We start from the raw sequence: 19,451 nt of genomic DNA on the forward strand, positions 1-19,451 counted from the left end.
TTTTTTTTAAAGATTTATTTATTTATTTGAAAGTCAGAGTTATACAGAGAGAGGAGAGGCAGAGAAAGAGAGAGCTCTTCTGTCCAGTGGTTCACTCCCCAATTGGCCGCAACAGTTGGAGCTGTGCTGATCTGGAGCCAGGAGCCAGGAGCTTCTTCCGAGTCTCTCACATGGGTGCAAGGGCCCAAGGAATTTGGGCCATCTTCTACTGCTTTCCCAGGCCATAGCAGAGAACTGGATCAAAAGAGGAGCAGCCGGGACTAGAACCAGCTCCCATATGGGATGCCGGCACTTCAGGCCAGGACGTTAGCTCTTTCGATAACATATACAGCATTACTGAGGCCTTATCATGTATAGGCAGTATGTTGACACTGAAGAATCTCAAGTGAGTCAGACCTGAACTCCATCATCTGTGGGCAGCTAGCATGGCAATAGATAAGACATAGTCACTAACACAAGAGTGCATAAACTTCCTCAAAGAAATGCAAGTCAAAGGGATTTTCTTGATCAAGTTACTCTTAAAACAGGGGCATTCAGCAGAACTCCTTTGGGTTTTAAAGGCCTGATTACATTGTTTATCCCATTCAAAAGGATCAGTTTCCTTTTCTTTTCACAGTGTCCTTTTCTTTTCACAGTGTCCTTTTCTTTTCACGTGTCATACAGAAAACTGGGTATCAAAACCCAGCAGACACCAGCCACTCCCCATAACTGTTTTGTGGTCTTGGGTGGAACTCAGTTACAAATTAACAACTTGCCATCTTGGGACAGGCCTTGTTGTCCTTGGAAATATTATAAAGCCTAGATATTTCATAGTTTCTTTAGAAACTTTTGACCCTGTCCCAGGTAATTCAAGTTCTTAGATTAGAAGCTTTCTTGGGGAGGGGGGTGCTAGTGGTAAGAACATCATCCACATATCGAAAGGCTGTTCATTTGTTAAATTGTGACCCTGCATCAAATTCCTGAGGTGGTTCTTAGGACTTTAAGATGTGCTCCCAGCTACACAAGTCACAGGGGGTGAATGCACGCGCACATTTATCCACCCTCTTTCCCCATCTGGAGTCTGATTAAGGGGAAACATCTCCGGGCTTACTGCTAGTCCCATGACTAGCTGGAAGACCCTTCCTGCTCAAGAACATCCATTTTCATTCTGACTAAAATGGGAGTATAATGTCGCAAGACAAGCATTCCCAGAACATCTATAGAACAAGCTCTGATGAGTACGCTGTTTCACACTCTCTGCTCTTGGTCCTGGCCATGCCCCCTCCCCACCTTGCCTGAATCCTACACTTCTCAGTTAAGGATTCTGGGCTCAAATTTATCTCCAACTGATGTTAAAACACTGGGTTACTAGAAAATATCAGTGATGCCACTGCCAGGGAAGAGTAGGAAAAGAGAAGTCCTATTGGTAAGACACTGTACCACTGCCCTACATCCTCTGTTTCTCATGTCAAATCTGAAATAGCTATTAATATTCCCACATATACTTGAGAAAACCAACTCAGACAGACATGTGAATTTCCTTATTCATTCCTTACTGAAGGTAATTCTCATGGGTCAGCCAGTTGGGACAGCTGGTGTGATCCTAAAGTAGAAAACAGAAGAAGGAAATCACAGATAAGGTACAAGCATGGGGCAGGGGCGTGTTGTGCCACAGTGGGCTATGCTGCCATCTACAATGCCAGAATTTCACATGAGTGCAGCTTCAAGTCCCAGATGCTCCAATTCCAATATAGCTCATTTGGGGTCCTGCCACCCATGTGCCATGTGGGAAAAAATGTGTAAAAAATGTGTGATAGCTTTTTGGAAAATACTTTGGAAGTTTTAATATAGCTAAAAATATGCATAGCCTTCAAACCAGCAATTCTGCTCCTAGATATATAGAGTATAGAAATGTGTACTTTGTGCCAAAAAATACACACAAGCATGATTGCCAGGTGAAATACAGAAATTCCAAGTTAAATTTGTAGAACCACATGTCGTTCAGTTTTTCAGCTACTGGGGGGAAAGTTTTCAGCAAATTATACATCATTGTTTTTATGTGCTTTTCAAGATTTATTTATTCATTCAGAAGGCAGAGTTACAGAAATAGAGACAGAGATATCTTCTACCTGCTAGTTCAATCCCCAAACGGCTGCAACAGCAGAGACTGGGCCAGACTGAAGCCAGGACCCTGGAACTCCATCTGAGTCTCCCATGTGAATGGCAGGGACCCAAGCTGTTGGGCCACATTCTGTTGCTTTCCCATGTGCATCAGCAGGGAACTGGATCAGAAGTGGATCAGGACTCAAACTGAAGCCCATAATACATCATTATTTTCATTCCTCTGGACAGAGTGACACACTTCAAATGTGACTTTTTTATTTTTCTTTGAAAGCGTATTCTGTATCATTACTGAATAAGCACAATGGAATATTTCACAATGTTGTATAGATTCAAGAGAGGTTTTTCTTAAATACAGTTTGAGTTAAAGGAGTAGTGAATTTAATAAATTTGAGGAATGGATCAACTGGCAAGTTGGCTTTTGGCAAATTAATTTTGAGAATACAGTTCCCCTTAGTTGTGATATTCTGATGAAAGGAAAATTGGATGTTTATTTCATAGACATCTTCAAAATGAACCAAAAACTGCCTCTGATTCCCTGTACTTAGCAAAAAATAAAAAATTTTTAAAAAGTGGCCTTCAGAGGCCCACTCATCACTATCTTATCCTGCCATCTGTTCATTCTCTACAGGAGTTAATACCAGCCTTTCTCTTTCCAAAAACCCTAATGGCATTGTCAAACTATGTCTCAGAAAAAGAGAACATACACTCTTCTCTCTGTTCACTTAAACTTTTACTTCTTGTGATTATTTCACTACTTAATTGTCACATTGTCTTGTGATATTTTATTTATTATTATCTTTTCCTCCTCATTATAAGTAACTCAAAGACAAGGGCCATGTTTTGTAATTCTTTTTATCTGTCCAAGTGAGATGGTATGTGGCAAGCCCAAATCCCCACCTGATGGAACCAAGCAGCAAAACCACAGTTGTGCAAAGTCAATAACAGAAAATCGAAACTGGTATTTATTGACTGAACATTCCATAAAGATTAACTGCTATATGACTTCTAGCTTCATTATATCTTCAATGTAATCCATTAGCATGGATAATATCATTCCTCCTTATACCATAAAAGTTTTTAACTCCCGTATCAACTTGCAGAAGGAACCATGTAAATACGGAAAATGGGTAGATCTCTGCTTACTGGAAATTGCTACTCCTTTCCTAGAAATAAGATAAATATGCTACCCATATGCTAACATAAGTTTGTCAAACCTCATATAGGAAGAACTAAAACAGTTTAGGGTGCTGCTCTGTCTATGGAGTAAGTAGCCCTTTGCTAATTCCTCCAATGAAATTCTCTTGTTTCCACTTTGAAATCACTACAGATTACAGTCTCACCAAAGCCAAGAACCCACATGGACCTTTGGTGACCCACACAGGATCAGCAGCCATTCAGTATCACTGGTTCCTATGTGATGTGCCATAGGTAGTAATCAGGATATTTGAAGAAATCAGTGAATAAACAATTATTTGGAGAAAGGGCTTTTCTTAATGCCTTATAGCTGTGACAGTAGGCACATAATCATTTTTTGCCCATTTGTGAGAATCCACAGGATAATGGCTGGTTATATAGGAAAGTATGCATGTGCTAAGAATAAGTGAGTTAAAAGAGGTATTTTAGACTGTTTTTTAAAGCTAGAACAAAATACCACAGAGTAGGGAATTTTTTTAAAGCTTTATTTTAATTATTTTAAAGGCAGAATTACAGAGAGAGAAAAAGGGAATGGAAGGATAGAGAGAGAAGGAAAGAGAGAAAGAGAGAGAGAGAGACACTTTCAATCTGCTGATTCACTTCTCAAATGGCCAGAATGACTGGGACTGGGCCAGACTGAAGCCAGGAGCCAGGAGCTTCATCCAGGTCTCCCAAATGGGTGCAGGGACCCAAGCACTTGGGCCATCTTCTGCTGCTTTCCCAGGCATGTTAGCAAGGAGCTGGGTCAGTTAGGAAACCTCTCATAATAACCTAATCACCTCCTAAAATCCATACATCCCAGCCCTTAGGCATGCGGATCCGGCTGAAATGCCCATGAGAGTATTTCAGGCATGGAAAGCCAAGACACTCTGGGGGAAAAAAAAACCTAAATGAAAGATCTCCACGAGTGAGATCCCAGTGGAAAGAATGGGTCATCAAAGAAGGAGGTACCTTTCTCTGAAGGGAGGAGAGAACTTCCACTTTGACCATGGCCTTGTCTAAAAATGATCAGAGTCAGTGAACTCAGGGGGCTTCCATAGCCTTGGCAACTCATAACAAGAGCCTAGGGTGATTACTGATGCCATAAACAAGAGTCAATTTGTTAAGTCAACAACAGGAGTCACTGTGCACTTACTCCTCATGTAGGATCTCTGTCCTTAGTGTGCTGTACATTGAGATCTAATGCTATAACTAGTACTCAAACAGTATTTTTCACTTTATGTTTCTGTGTGGGAGCAAACTGTTGAAATCTTTACTTATTGTATGCTAAACTGATCTTCTGCATATAAAGAGAATCGAAAATGAATCTTGATATGAATGGAAGGGGAGAGGGAGTGGATAAGGGGAGGGTTGTGGGTTGGAGGGACGTTATGGGGGGGAAGCCATTGTAATCAATATTCTGTACTTTGGAAATTTATATTCACTAAATAAAAGTTAAAAAAAAAGAAAAAAAATCCATGCATCCCAACACTTCCACCATGACATCAAATTTCAACATAAGGGACAGGCATCTGATACAGCAATGAAGAAATTACTGGTACTGCCCATATCCCATATTGGAGTGCCTGGATTTGAGATTCAGCTCTGCTGCTGATCACAACTTTCTGCTAATGGACACTGTGTGTGTGTGTGTGTGTGTCTGCCTACCAAATGAATAAAATGAATAAATAAGCTTTAATCAAAGTAATATAATATAATACAATGTTGGTAAAAATAAATGACTGAATTTGGATAATACAATCCAATTTTGGACTGGATAAAGAAATTATGGGTTATGTACAATATGCAATACTACACAGTAATTTAAAAAAATGAAATCCAGTCATTTGCAACAAAATGGAAGAATCTGGAAAACATCATGCTTAATGAAATGACCCCGTCCTAAAGGGACAAATATCATATGTTCTCCCTGATCTGTGACAACTAACTGAGCACCTAAAAGGAAACCTGTAGAAGTGAAACTAACACTATGAGAAACAATGACTTGATAAGCCCTTGTCCAGACTGTTAAGAAACAGCTTACTATTTTATTCTTTTTAGTATTTTCTTTTTCTACTTAATACTATTGGTTGAACTCTTTAATTAACACAGAATCATTCTTAGGTGTTGAAACACAACTGAAAATTGATCCCTGTTAAAAATAAGAGTGGGAATAAGAAAGGGAGGAAATGTACAGTTCAGCACAGGCTCCCTCGGACTTACCCCTAAGGGTAAAGCTAAAAACTTGCCATGAGACTCCAAATCCCATTAAGTTGGCAGGCACCAATGTCATCTTACTAGTTAAAACGATCAGTTTAAGTTCGTAATTGATCATAAAGATAGGATTAAGTGTCAAAGGGATCACATAAATAAGACCAGTGTCTGCTAATAATCATTGATAGAATTAAAAAGGAGAGAGCAATCCTACATGGGAAGCAGGATACACAGCAGACTCAGAATTACAAATGCCCTAAACAGCACTTTGGACTCAGAATCAGCCCTTAAGGCATTTGGATCTGGCTATAAAGCCCATGAGAGCATTTCAGGCATGGAAAGCCAAGACACTGTGGCAAAAAAAATGACCTAAATGAAAGGCCTCTTCTGAGTGAGATCTCGGAGGAAAGAAGGAGCCATCAAAGAAGGAGGTAACTTTCTCTGAAAGGAGGAGAGAACTTCCACTTTGGCTATGGCCTTGTCTAAATAAGGTCGGAGTTTGTGAACCCAAGAGGCTTCCATAGCCTTAGCCAGCTCACGACAAGAGCCTCAGGTAATTACTGACGTCATAAATAAGAATGTCAATTGTTAAATGAACAACCAGAGGAGCCAGTGCTGTGGTGCAGTGGGTTAACGCCCTGGCCTGAAGCGCCAGCATCCCATATGGCTACTGGTTCGAGACCTGGCTGCTCCACTTCCAATCCAGCTCTCTGCTGTGGCCTGCGAAAACAGTAGAAGATGGCCTGAACCTGCAAGGGAGACCCGGAAGAAGCTCCTGGCTCCTGGCTCCTGGCTCCTGGCTCCTGGCTCCTGGCTCCTGGCTCCTGGATCTGGATCGGCACAGCTCTGGCCCTTGCGGCCATCTGGGGAGTGAACCAGCAGAATGGAAGACCTCTCTCTCTCTCTCTCTCTCTCTCTGCCTCTCCTCTCTCTGTGTAACTCTGACTTTCAAATAAAAAAAAATAAATCTTAAAAAAATAAAAACAGGAGTCACTGTGTACTTGCTCCCCATGTGGGGCATCTGTCCTTAATGTGTTGCACTATGAGAATTAATGGTAAAATTAATCTTCAAACAGTACTTTATACTTTGTGTGTCAGTGTGGGTGCAAACTGTTGAAATCTTTACTCAATATGGAGTTGATATTCTGTATATAAAGATAATTAAAAATGAATCTTAATGAAGAATAGGATAGGAGAGGGAGTAGGCGATGGGATGGTTTGCAGATGGGCGGGTGGTTATGGGGGGAAGAACCACTATAATCCAAAGGTTGTACTTTTGAAATTTATATTTATTAAATAAATTTTTCTATTAAAAAAGTAAAAAGAAATCTCTATTTTTGTATCACTTCCTTTCAATTGAAGAGGAACAATAAACAAGGTAAATAACACTATGTTATTGACAATTGTTAAGGAGAAAAATATGTCAAAATAAAGAAGATAATGAGTCCTGGACATACAGGAATGCTATTTAATATGGCAAATTTTGACAGAAAAGCAGGCAGCAATATTACACACACAGAAGTTTAAAAAGTGCTCCTTTTGGCCTCAAAATCCACCCCACACCCCTACCAGGGAGAGAAACTGTGTGTATGTACTAAGAATAGCAGTTAATCCATCCATCCCAACCTACTTAATCTCAGAGCCACCTCCTAAATTGTAGCTCTATCCAACTGTTGCATTGAAATCACAGTACCTTATGACCAGAGAGTATAACCTGTAACCCAGTCATACGAGAGGCATTTGCAGTGCCCATATAATAGTTTAATCGGATTACACAGTTCAGTCAGTGGTCTTGGTGAATAAAAGACCTTAGCCAGCTGTCCTACCCAAACTCAGAAGAAAGGATCAGCCTAGCCATACTGAAAGCAAGCTCTTCCTGGATGCCTACTGTCCAGGGTGGCAATGTTAAGAGGCTGTTGAACATTTAAGAGGTGGGGCCTAGCGGCAAGTAGTTATGTCATCATCAGCTACTTCTCTCCAGTTCTATCCAGTTCTCTGCTAATGACCAGGGAAAGCAATAGAGGATGGTTCAAGTGCTTGGGCCCATGCACCCGTGTGGGAAACCTTGAGGAAACTCTTGGCTCCTGGCTTCAGATCAGCTGGGTTCTGGCTCTTGTGGCCACTTGGGAAGTGACCCAGTGGATGGAAGACCTTTCACTCTGTCTCTACCCTCTCACTCTCTGTAACTCTACCTCTCAAATAAATAAATAAATTTTTTTTAAAAAAAGAAAAGAAACATTTCTGGGAATTGAGATGAGACTGGGAAATGAAACTGAAAATGGGGAGTTGCCGTAAATAACACGATGTGGCTGTATAGAGGATTTTTTTTAAAGATTTATTTATTTATTTGAAAGTCAGAGTTATACAGAGAGAGGAGAGGCAGAGAAAGAGAGAGCTCTTCTGTCCAGTGGTTCACTCCCCAATTGGCCGCAACAGTTGGAGCTGTGCTGATCTGGAGCCAGGAGCCAGGAGCTTCTTCCGAGTCTCTCACATGGGTGCAAGGGCCCAAGGAATTTGGGCCATCTTCTACTGCTTTCCCAGGCCATAGCAGAGAACTGGATCAAAAGAGGAGCAGCCGGGACTAGAACCAGCTCCCATATGGGATGCCGGCACTTCAGGCCAGGACGTTAGCTCTTTCGATAACATATACAGCATTACTGAGGCCTTATCATGTATAGGCAGTATGTTGACACTGAAGAATCTCAAGTGAGTCAGACCTGAACTCCATCATCTGTGGGCAGCTAGCATGGCAATAGATAAGACATAGTCACTAACACAAGAGTGCATAAACTTCCTCAAAGAAATGCAAGTCAAAGGGATTTTCTTGATCAAGTTACTCTTAAAACAGGGGCATTCAGCAGAACTCCTTTGGGTTTTAAAGGCCTGATTACATTGTTTATCCCATTCAAAAGGATCAGTTTCCTTTTCTTTTCACAGTGTCCTTTTCTTTTCACAGTGTCCTTTTCTTTTCACGTGTCATACAGAAAACTGGGTATCAAAACCCAGCAGACACCAGCCACTCCCCATAACTGTTTTGTGGTCTTGGGTGGAACTCAGTTACAAATTAACAACTTGCCATCTTGGGACAGGCCTTGTTGTCCTTGGAAATATTATAAAGCCTAGATATTTCATAGTTTCTTTAGAAACTTTTGACCCTGTCCCAGGTAATTCAAGTTCTTAGATTAGAAGCTTTCTTGGGGAGGGGGGTGCTAGTGGTAAGAACATCATCCACATATCGAAAGGCTGTTCATTTGTTAAATTGTGACCCTGCATCAAATTCCTGAGGTGGTTCTTAGGACTTTAAGATGTGCTCCCAGCTACACAAGTCACAGGGGGTGAATGCACGCGCACATTTATCCACCCTCTTTCCCCATCTGGAGTCTGATTAAGGGGAAACATCTCCGGGCTTACTGCTAGTCCCATGACTAGCTGGAAGACCCTTCCTGCTCAAGAACATCCATTTTCATTCTGACTAAAATGGGAGTATAATGTCGCAAGACAAGCATTCCCAGAACATCTATAGAACAAGCTCTGATGAGTACGCTGTTTCACACTCTCTGCTCTTGGTCCTGGCCATGCCCCCTCCCCACCTTGCCTGAATCCTACACTTCTCAGTTAAGGATTCTGGGCTCAAATTTATCTCCAACTGATGTTAAAACACTGGGTTACTAGAAAATATCAGTGATGCCACTGCCAGGGAAGAGTAGGAAAAGAGAAGTCCTATTGGTAAGACACTGTACCACTGCCCTACATCCTCTGTTTCTCATGTCAAATCTGAAATAGCTATTAATATTCCCACATATACTTGAGAAAACCAACTCAGACAGACATGTGAATTTCCTTATTCATTCCTTACTGAAGGTAATTCTCATGGGTCAGCCAGTTGGGACAGCTGGTGTGATCCTAAAGTAGAAAACAGAAGAAGGAAATCACAGATAAGGTACAAGCATGGGGCAGGGGCGTGTTGTGCCACAGTGGGCTATGCTGCCATCTACAATGCCAGAATTTCACATGAGTGCAGCTTCAAGTCCCAGATGCTCCAATTCCAATATAGCTCATTTGGGGTCCTGCCACCCATGTGCCATGTGGGAAAAAATGTGTAAAAAATGTGTGATAGCTTTTTGGAAAATACTTTGGAAGTTTTAATATAGCTAAAAATATGCATAGCCTTCAAACCAGCAATTCTGCTCCTAGATATATAGAGTATAGAAATGTGTACTTTGTGCCAAAAAATACACACAAGCATGATTGCCAGGTGAAATACAGAAATTCCAAGTTAAATTTGTAGAACCACATGTCGTTCAGTTTTTCAGCTACTGGGGGGAAAGTTTTCAGCAAATTATACATCATTGTTTTTATGTGCTTTTCAAGATTTATTTATTCATTCAGAAGGCAGAGTTACAGAAATAGAGACAGAGATATCTTCTACCTGCTAGTTCAATCCCCAAACGGCTGCAACAGCAGAGACTGGGCCAGACTGAAGCCAGGACCCTGGAACTCCATCTGAGTCTCCCATGTGAATGGCAGGGACCCAAGCTGTTGGGCCACATTCTGTTGCTTTCCCATGTGCATCAGCAGGGAACTGGATCAGAAGTGGATCAGGACTCAAACTGAAGCCCATAATACATCATTATTTTCATTCCTCTGGACAGAGTGACACACTTCAAATGTGACTTTTTTATTTTTCTTTGAAAGCGTATTCTGTATCATTACTGAATAAGCACAATGGAATATTTCACAATGTTGTATAGATTCAAGAGAGGTTTTTCTTAAATACAGTTTGAGTTAAAGGAGTAGTGAATTTAATAAATTTGAGGAATGGATCAACTGGCAAGTTGGCTTTTGGCAAATTAATTTTGAGAATACAGTTCCCCTTAGTTGTGATATTCTGATGAAAGGAAAATTGGATGTTTATTTCATAGACATCTTCAAAATGAACCAAAAACTGCCTCTGATTCCCTGTACTTAGCAAAAAATAAAAAATTTTTAAAAAGTGGCCTTCAGAGGCCCACTCATCACTATCTTATCCTGCCATCTGTTCATTCTCTACAGGAGTTAATACCAGCCTTTCTCTTTCCAAAAACCCTAATGGCATTGTCAAACTATGTCTCAGAAAAAGAGAACATACACTCTTCTCTCTGTTCACTTAAACTTTTACTTCTTGTGATTATTTCACTACTTAATTGTCACATTGTCTTGTGATATTTTATTTATTATTATCTTTTCCTCCTCATTATAAGTAACTCAAAGACAAGGGCCATGTTTTGTAATTCTTTTTATCTGTCCAAGTGAGATGGTATGTGGCAAGCCCAAATCCCCACCTGATGGAACCAAGCAGCAAAACCACAGTTGTGCAAAGTCAATAACAGAAAATCGAAACTGGTATTTATTGACTGAACATTCCATAAAGATTAACTGCTATATGACTTCTAGCTTCATTATATCTTCAATGTAATCCATTAGCATGGATAATATCATTCCTCCTTATACCATAAAAGTTTTTAACTCCCGTATCAACTTGCAGAAGGAACCATGTAAATACGGAAAATGGGTAGATCTCTGCTTACTGGAAATTGCTACTCCTTTCCTAGAAATAAGATAAATATGCTACCCATATGCTAACATAAGTTTGTCAAACCTCATATAGGAAGAACTAAAACAGTTTAGGGTGCTGCTCTGTCTATGGAGTAAGTAGCCCTTTGCTAATTCCTCCAATGAAATTCTCTTGTTTCCACTTTGAAATCACTACAGATTACAGTCTCACCAAAGCCAAGAACCCACATGGACCTTTGGTGACCCACACAGGATCAGCAGCCATTCAGTATCACTGGTTCCTATGTGATGTGCCATAGGTAGTAATCAGGATATTTGAAGAAATCAGTGAATAAACAATTATTTGGAGAAAGGGCTTTTCTTAATGCCTTATAGCTGTGACAGTAGGCACATAATCATTTTTTGCCCATTTGTGAGAATCCACAGGATAATGGCTGGTTATATAGGAAAGTATGCATGTGCTAAGAATAAGTGAGTTAAAAGAGGTATTTTAGACTGTTTTTTAAAGCTAGAACAAAATACCACAGAGTAGGGAATTTTTTTAAAGCTTTATTTTAATTATTTTAAAGGCAGAATTACAGAGAGAGAAAAAGGGAATGGAAGGATAGAGAGAGAAGGAAAGAGAGAAAGAGAGAGAGAGAGACACTTTCAATCTGCTGATTCACTTCTCAAATGGCCAGAATGACTGGGACTGGGCCAGACTGAAGCCAGGAGCCAGGAGCTTCATCCAGGTCTCCCAAATGGGTGCAGGGACCCAAGCACTTGGGCCATCTTCTGCTGCTTTCCCAGGCATGTTAGCAAGGAGCTGGGTCAGTTAGGAAACCTCTCATAATAACCTAATCACCTCTTAAAATCCATACATCCCAGCCCTTAGGCATGCGGATCCGGCTGAAATGCCCATGAGAGTATTTCAGGCATGGAAAGCCAAGACACTCTGGGGGAAAAAAAAACCTAAATGAAAGATCTCCACGAGTGAGATCCCAGTGGAAAGAATGGGTCATCAAAGAAGGAGGTACCTTTCTCTGAAGGGAGGAGAGAACTTCCACTTTGACCATGGCCTTGTCTAAAAATGATCAGAGTCAGTGAACTCAGGGGGCTTCCATAGCCTTGGCAACTCATAACAAGAGCCTAGGGTGATTACTGATGCCATAAACAAGAGTCAATTTGTTAAGTCAACAACAGGAGTCACTGTGCACTTACTCCTCATGTAGGATCTCTGTCCTTAGTGTGCTGTACATTGAGATCTAATGCTATAACTAGTACTCAAACAGTATTTTTCACTTTATGTTTCTGTGTGGGAGCAAACTGTTGAAATCTTTACTTATTGTATGCTAAACTGATCTTCTGCATATAAAGAGAATCGAAAATGAATCTTGATATGAATGGAAGGGGAGAGGGAGTGGATAAGGGGAGGGTTGTGGGTTGGAGGGACGTTATGGGGGGGAAGCCATTGTAATCAATATTCTGTACTTTGGAAATTTATATTCACTAAATAAAAGTTAAAAAAAAAGAAAAAAAATCCATGCATCCCAACACTTCCACCATGACATCAAATTTCAACATAAGGGACAGGCATCTGATACAGCAATGAAGAAATTACTGGTACTGCCCATATCCCATATTGGAGTGCCTGGATTTGAGATTCAGCTCTGCTGCTGATCACAACTTTCTGCTAATGGACACTGTGTGTGTGTGTGTGTGTGTCTGCCTACCAAATGAATAAAATGAATAAATAAGCTTTAATCAAAGTAATATAATATAATACAATGTTGGTAAAAATAAATGACTGAATTTGGATAATACAATCCAATTTTGGACTGGATAAAGAAATTATGGGTTATGTACAATATGCAATACTACACAGTAATTTAAAAAAATGAAATCCAGTCATTTGCAACAAAATGGAAGAATCTGGAAAACATCATGCTTAATGAAATGACCCCGTCCTAAAGGGACAAATATCATATGTTCTCCCTGATCTGTGACAACTAACTGAGCACCTAAAAGGAAACCTGTAGAAGTGAAACTAACACTATGAGAAACAATGACTTGATAAGCCCTTGTCCAGACTGTTAAGAAACAGCTTACTATTTTATTCTTTTTAGTATTTTCTTTTTCTACTTAATACTATTGGTTGAACTCTTTAATTAACACAGAATCATTCTTAGGTGTTGAAACACAACTGAAAATTGATCCCTGTTAAAAATAAGAGTGGGAATAAGAAAGGGAGGAAATGTACAGTTCAGCACAGGCTCCCTCGGACTTACCCCTAAGGGTAAAGCTAAAAACTTGCCATGAGACTCCAAATCCCATTAAGTTGGCAGGCACCAATGTCATCTTACTAGTTAAAACGATCAGTTTAAGTTCGTAATTGATCATAAAGATAGGATTAAGTGTCAAAGGGATCACATAAATAAGACCAGTGTCTGCTAATAATCATTGATAGAATTAAAAAGGAGAGAGCAATCCTACATGGGAAGCAGGATACACAGCAGACTCAGAATTACAAATGCCCTAAACAGCACTTTGGACTCAGAATCAGCCCTTAAGGCATTTGGATCTGGCTATAAAGCCCATGAGAGCATTTCAGGCATGGAAAGCCAAGACACTGTGGCAAAAAAAATGACCTAAATGAAAGGCCTCTTCTGAGTGAGATCTCGGAGGAAAGAAGGAGCCATCAAAGAAGGAGGTAACTTTCTCTGAAAGGAGGAGAGAACTTCCACTTTGGCTATGGCCTTGTCTAAATAAGGTCGGAGTTTGTGAACCCAAGAGGCTTCCATAGCCTTAGCCAGCTCACGACAAGAGCCTCAGGTAATTACTGACGTCATAAATAAGAATGTCAATTGTTAAATGAACAACCAGAGGAGCCAGTGCTGTGGTGCAGTGGGTTAACGCCCTGGCCTGAAGCGCCAGCATCCCATATGGCTACTGGTTCGAGACCTGGCTGCTCCACTTCCAATCCAGCTCTCTGCTGTGGCCTGCGAAAACAGTAGAAGATGGCCTGAACCTGCAAGGGAGACCCGGAAGAAGCTCCTGGCTCCTGGCTCCTGGCTCCTGGCTCCTGGCTCCTGGCTCCTGGCTCCTGGATCTGGATCGGCACAGCTCTGGCCCTTGCGGCCATCTGGGGAGTGAACCAGCAGAATGGAAGACCTCTCTCTCTCTCTCTCTCTCTCTGCCTCTCCTCTCTCTGTGTAACTCTGACTTTCAAATAAAAAAAAATAAATCTTAAAAAAATAAAAACAGGAGTCACTGTGTACTTGCTCCCCATGTGGGGCATCTGTCCTTAATGTGTTGCACTATGAGAATTAATGGTAAAATTAATCTTCAAACAGTACTTTATACTTTGTGTGTCAGTGTGGGTGCAACTCAATATGGAGTTGATATTCTGTATATAAAGATAATTAAAAATGAATCTTAATGAAGAATAGGATAGGAGAGGGAGTAGGCGATGGGATGGTTTGCAGATGGGCGGGTGGTTATGGGGGGAAGAACCACTATAATCCAAAGGTTGTACTTTTGAAATTTATATTTATTAAATAAATTTTTCTATTAAAAAAGTAAAAAGAAATCTCTATTTTTGTATCACTTCCTTTCAATTGAAGAGGAACAATAAACAAGGTAAATAACACTATGTTATTGACAATTGTTAAGGAGAAAAATATGTCAAAATAAAGAAGATAATGAGTCCTGGACATACAGGAATGCTATTTAATATGGCAAATTTTGACAGAAAAGCAGGCAGCAATATTACACACACAGAAGTTTAAAAAGTGCTCCTTTTGGCCTCAAAATCCACCCCACACCCCTACCAGGGAGAGAAACTGTGTGTATGTACTAAGAATAGCAGTTAATCCATCCATCCCAACCTACTTAATCTCAGAGCCACCTCCTAAATTGTAGCTCTATCCAACTGTTGCATTGAAATCACAGTACCTTATGACCAGAGAATATAACCTGTAACCCAGTCATACGAGAGGCATTTGCAGTGCCCATATAATAGTTTAATCGGATTACACAGTTCAGTCAGTGGTCTTGGTGAATAAAAGACCTTAGCCAGCTGTCCTACCCAAACTCAGAAGAAAGGATCAGCCTAGCCATACTGAAAGCAAGCTCTTCCTGGATGCCTACTGTCCAGGGTGGCAATGTTAAGAGGCTGTTGAACATTTAAGAGGTGGGGCCTAGCGGCAAGTAGTTATGTCATCATCAGCTACTTCTCTCCAGTTCTATCCAGTTCTCTGCTAATGACCAGGGAAAGCAATAGAGGATGGTTCAAGTGCTTGGGCCCATGCACCCGTGTGGGAAACCTTGAGGAAACTCTTGGCTCCTGGCTTCAGATCAGCTGGGTTCTGGCTCTTGTGGCCACTTGGGAAGTGACCCAGTGGATGGAAGACCTTTCACTCTGTCTCTACCCTCTCACTCTCTGTAACTCTACCTCTCAAATAAATAAATAAATTTTTTTTAAAAAAAGAAAAGAAACATTTCTGGGAATTGAGATGAGACTGGGAAATGAAACTGAAAATGGGGAGTTGCCGTAAATAACACGATGTGGCTGTATAGAGGATTTTTTTTAAAGATTTATTTATTTATTTGAAAGTCAGAGTTATACAGAGAGAGGAGAGGCAGAGAAAGAGAGAGCTCTTCTGTCCAGTGGTTCACTCCCCAATTGGCCGCAACAGTTGGAGCTGTGCTGATCTGGAGCCAGGAGCCAGGAGCTTCTTCCGAGTCTCTCACATGGGTGCAAGGGCCCAAGGAATTTGGGCCATCTTCTACTGCTTTCCCAGGCCATAGCAGAGAACTGGATCAAAAGAGGAGCAGCCGGGACTAGAACCAGCTCCCATATGGGATGCCGGCACTTCAGGCCAGGACGTTAGCTCTTTCGATAACATATACAGCATTACTGAGGCCTTATCATGTATAGGCAGTATGTTGACACTGAAGAATCTCAAGTGAGTCAGACCTGAACTCCATCATCTGTGGGCAGCTAGCATGGCAATAGATAAGACATAGTCACTAACACAAGAGTGCATAAACTTCCTCAAAGAAATGCAAGTCAAAGGGATTTTCTTGATCAAGTTACTCTTAAAACAGGGGCATTCAGCAGAACTCCTTTGGGTTTTAAAGGCCTGATTACATTGTTTATCCCATTCAAAAGGATCAGTTTCCTTTTCTTTTCACAGTGTCCTTTTCTTTTCACAGTGTCCTTTTCTTTTCACGTGTCATACAGAAAACTGGGTATCAAAACCCAGCAGACACCAGCCACTCCCCATAACTGTTTTGTGGTCTTGGGTGGAACTCAGTTACAAATTAACAACTTGCCATCTTGGGACAGGCCTTGTTGTCCTTGGAAATATTATAAAGCCTAGATATTTCATAGTTTCTTTAGAAACTTTTGACCCTGTCCCAGGTAATTCAAGTTCTTAGATTAGAAGCTTTCTTGGGGAGGGGGGTGCTAGTGGTAAGAACATCATCCACATATCGAAAGGCTGTTCATTTGTTAAATTGTGACCCTGCATCAAATTCCTGAGGTGGTTCTTAGGACTTTAAGATGTGCTCCCAGCTACACAAGTCACAGGGGGTGAATGCACGCGCACATTTATCCACCCTCTTTCCCCATCTGGAGTCTGATTAAGGGGAAACATCTCCGGGCTTACTGCTAGTCCCATGACTAGCTGGAAGACCCTTCCTGCTCAAGAACATCCATTTTCATTCTGACTAAAATGGGAGTATAATGTCGCAAGACAAGCATTCCCAGAACATCTATAGAACAAGCTCTGATGAGTACGCTGTTTCACACTCTCTGCTCTTGGTCCTGGCCATGCCCCCTCCCCACCTTGCCTGAATCCTACACTTCTCAGTTAAGGATTCTGGGCTCAAATTTATCTCCAACTGATGTTAAAACACTGGGTTACTAGAAAATATCAGTGATGCCACTGCCAGGGAAGAGTAGGAAAAGAGAAGTCCTATTGGTAAGACACTGTACCACTGCCCTACATCCTCTGTTTCTCATGTCAAATCTGAAATAGCTATTAATATTCCCACATATACTTGAGAAAACCAACTCAGACAGACATGTGAATTTCCTTATTCATTCCTTACTGAAGGTAATTCTCATGGGTCAGCCAGTTGGGACAGCTGGTGTGATCCTAAAGTAGAAAACAGAAGAAGGAAATCACAGATAAGGTACAAGCATGGGGCAGGGGCGTGTTGTGCCACAGTGGGCTATGCTGCCATCTACAATGCCAGAATTTCACATGAGTGCAGCTTCAAGTCCCAGATGCTCCAATTCCAATATAGCTCATTTGGGGTCCTGCCACCCATGTGCCATGTGGGAAAAAATGTGTAAAAAATGTGTGATAGCTTTTTGGAAAATACTTTGGAAGTTTTAATATAGCTAAAAATATGCATAGCCTTCAAACCAGCAATTCTGCTCCTAGATATATAGAGTATAGAAATGTGTACTTTGTGCCAAAAAATACACACAAGCATGATTGCCAGGTGAAATACAGAAATTCCAAGTTAAATTTGTAGAACCACATGTCGTTCAGTTTTTCAGCTACTGGGGGGAAAGTTTTCAGCAAATTATACATCATTGTTTTTATGTGCTTTTCAAGATTTATTTATTCATTCAGAAGGCAGAGTTACAGAAATAGAGACAGAGATATCTTCTACCTGCTAGTTCAATCCCCAAACGGCTGCAACAGCAGAGACTGGGCCAGACTGAAGCCAGGACCCTGGAACTCCATCTGAGTCTCCCATGTGAATGGCAGGGACCCAAGCTGTTGGGCCACATTCTGTTGCTTTCCCATGTGCATCAGCAGGGAACTGGATCAGAAGTGGATCAGGACTCAAACTGAAGCCCATAATACATCATTATTTTCATTCCTCTGGACAGAGTGACACACTTCAAATGTGACTTTTTTATTTTTCTTTGAAAGCGTATTCTGTATCATTACTGAATAAGCACAATGGAATATTTCACAATGTTGTATAGATTCAAGAGAGGTTTTTCTTAAATACAGTTTGAGTTAAAGGAGTAGTGAATTTAATAAATTTGAGGAATGGATCAACTGGCAAGTTGGCTTTTGGCAAATTAATTTTGAGAATACAGTTCCCCTTAGTTGTGATATTCTGATGAAAGGAAAATTGGATGTTTATTTCATAGACATCTTCAAAATGAACCAAAAACTGCCTCTGATTCCCTGTACTTAGCAAAAAATAAAAAATTTTTAAAAAGTGGCCTTCAGAGGCCCACTCATCACTATCTTATCCTGCCATCTGTTCATTCTCTACAGGAGTTAATACCAGCCTTTCTCTTTCCAAAAACCCTAATGGCATTGTCAAACTATGTCTCAGAAAAAGAGAACATACACTCTTCTCTCTGTTCACTTAAACTTTTACTTCTTGTGATTATTTCACTACTTAATTGTCACATTGTCTTGTGATATTTTATTTATTATTATCTTTTCCTCCTCATTATAAGTAACTCAAAGACAAGGGCCATGTTTTGTAATTCTTTTTATCTGTCCAAGTGAGATGGTATGTGGCAAGCCCAAATCCCCACCTGATGGAACCAAGCAGCAAAACCACAGTTGTGCAAAGTCAATAACAGAAAATCGAAACTGGTATTTATTGACTGAACATTCCATAAAGATTAACTGCTATATGACTTCTAGCTTCATTATATCTTCAATGTAATCCATTAGCATGGATAATATCATTCCTCCTTATACCATAAAAGTTTTTAACTCCCGTATCAACTTGCAGAAGGAACCATGTAAATACGGAAAATGGGTAGATCTCTGCTTACTGGAAATTGCTACTCCTTTCCTAGAAATAAGATAAATATGCTACCCATATGCTAACATAAGTTTGTCAAACCTCATATAGGAAGAACTAAAACAGTTTAGGGTGCTGCTCTGTCTATGGAGTAAGTAGCCCTTTGCTAATTCCTCCAATGAAATTCTCTTGTTTCCACTTTGAAATCACTACAGATTACAGTCTCACCAAAGCCAAGAACCCACATGGACCTTTGGTGACCCACACAGGATCAGCAGCCATTCAGTATCACTGGTTCCTATGTGATGTGCCATAGGTAGTAATCAGGATATTTGAAGAAATCAGTGAATAAACAATTATTTGGAGAAAGGGCTTTTCTTAATGCCTTATAGCTGTGACAGTAGGCACATAATCATTTTTTGCCCATTTGTGAGAATCCACAGGATAATGGCTGGTTATATAGGAAAGTATGCATGTGCTAAGAATAAGTGAGTTAAAAGAGGTATTTTAGACTGTTTTTTAAAGCTAGAACAAAATACCACAGAGTAGGGAATTTTTTTAAAGCTTTATTTTAATTATTTTAAAGGCAGAATTACAGAGAGAGAAAAAGGGAATGGAAGGATAGAGAGAGA

General features: G+C 40.5%; 3 long non-coding RNA genes across 3 annotated transcripts; all 3 read right to left on the reverse strand.

Annotated features, from left to right (window-relative positions):
• On the reverse strand, positions 1–1,590 carry LOC149128419 (uncharacterized). Its single transcript, XR_016212852.1, has 2 exons — positions 1,536–1,590; positions 1–234 (listed from the first exon to the last, which is right to left on the reverse strand). It is a non-coding gene; the product is annotated as an uncharacterized LOC149128419 (long non-coding RNA).
• Positions 1,591–7,811: 6,221 nt separating this feature from the next.
• On the reverse strand, positions 7,812–9,401 carry LOC149128420 (uncharacterized). Its single transcript, XR_016212859.1, has 2 exons — positions 9,347–9,401; positions 7,812–8,045 (listed from the first exon to the last, which is right to left on the reverse strand). It is a non-coding gene; the product is annotated as an uncharacterized LOC149128420 (long non-coding RNA).
• A 6,203-nt stretch (positions 9,402–15,604) lies between these two features.
• Positions 15,605–17,194, reverse strand: LOC149128421 (uncharacterized). Its single transcript, XR_016212863.1, has 2 exons — positions 17,140–17,194; positions 15,605–15,838 (listed from the first exon to the last, which is right to left on the reverse strand). It is a non-coding gene; the product is annotated as an uncharacterized LOC149128421 (long non-coding RNA).
• Positions 17,195–19,451: the final 2,257 nt, after the last annotated feature.

This window comes from Oryctolagus cuniculus, chromosome 1 (genome assembly GCF_051225735.1).
Source record: "Oryctolagus cuniculus isolate XC-2025 breed Fujian yellow rabbit chromosome 1, ASM5122573v1, whole genome shotgun sequence".
NCBI lineage: Eukaryota > Metazoa > Chordata > Mammalia > Lagomorpha > Leporidae > Oryctolagus > Oryctolagus cuniculus.